This window comes from Hyposmocoma kahamanoa, unplaced genomic scaffold (genome assembly GCF_003589595.1).
Source record: "Hyposmocoma kahamanoa isolate Upper Pololo Valley unplaced genomic scaffold, ASM358959v1 87, whole genome shotgun sequence".
Classification (NCBI taxonomy): Eukaryota; Metazoa; Arthropoda; class Insecta; order Lepidoptera; family Cosmopterigidae; genus Hyposmocoma; species Hyposmocoma kahamanoa.
The window spans coordinates 10,456,673-10,458,082 of record NW_020654422.1 but is presented as its reverse complement, the minus strand read 5'-3'; positions in this window follow the sequence as shown (position 1 = coordinate 10,458,082).

Sequence of the window (1,410 nt, the reverse complement as noted above, 5' to 3'; positions counted from 1 at the left end):
AAATAAGACTAGTTTAAACTGGTTGCGTTATGCATGTATGTATGTATATGCGACAGGTGTTAAAAAATCGGCGAGAACAATTTCCTGTTCAATTAAGTAAATAATTTAAGTAATTATATAAGTAAGTAGAAACTATGTGAACAAAACATGTTATGTAAAAAATACATGTTAAAATAAGTTGTATCTTATTATATTATAATAATAAGAATAGTATACGAAAATGAAAGAATTTTTACAATTTTCTTTAAATGTCGTTTCGAGGGCCATACAGACTCAGGTTATAATTAGAAATATTTTTGAAGCCGAGCAGTCATCTACGTAATGATATTTTCTCATCGCAAGCGTCGTAAGGGCGGGAAAAAGAACGGGATTTATTTAATAGTTTTCGATATAATAAAATTTAGAGGATCGAAATTTTGTCGAGAATATTGTACGTATTAATAATTAATTACGGTTAATATTCTCTATAACTACTCCGTTAAAGTAAATTAATATTTCTGACCAAGAACCAGTATGGTTTACTTACGCTTATCAAATAATAGGTACAAATTGAAATTGGTTATATGCGGGGCGCACTATAAGTTTCCGGAATGAATAAGAAAAAAATACATACGAATGAACCAATTTTGAAAACATTTATGCCACACCTCCGTCACAATCTCTGAAACATATTTTTCATACTCTTCGACAGCCTCTGTAGGTGGTGAAAATCGTTGACCGCGTAACGGAGTTAATTTTTGGAAATAAATAAAAGTCACAAGGTCGGGACTGTACGCGAGATGGCTCATAAGGTCAATGTTGTTAACCTTCGAAAATTCATTTGTCTGTCTGGCCGAGTGAGAACTGGCATTATCGTGGTGCAAGATGATACGGCGTTTACGGTATTTTTTTTCGGAGTTTGTCAATAACTTCCGGCAAACAAATGGTCGTGTACCAATCACTATTCACGTTACGACGATTCTCCAAAGCAACCGTATCCAGTTTGGTATCCATGAATCCAGTTTCACGCACTTTCCGGTAACCGATTCCAATAAATCATGGCAAATATGTAGATACAATTCTGAGGTAATTTTTTTATAAAAAAGTTATTCGAGCTTAGAAACTTTTGTTTATTCTTGAGGTTGAGATAAATCCATTACTGCCATAAGGCGTTAATGTAATGAAAAAGCCCGTGGGCGTAATTTAACTATTTACGGTCGATTTTGCCTGCATGTTATGGTTATGACGTTATGACCAACATCGGCAAAAAGCGTTCCACATACACAGATATATGTATAAATATAGCTACAAGGAGCGACATAGAGTTATTAAAACCACCAAATATTAATTAATTACTTTTTCGAATTCCGGATTTCCGGATGAAAGAAACTCGTCTCTTGAATGAAGAGAAATGGCCGTCAAAAATGGCAC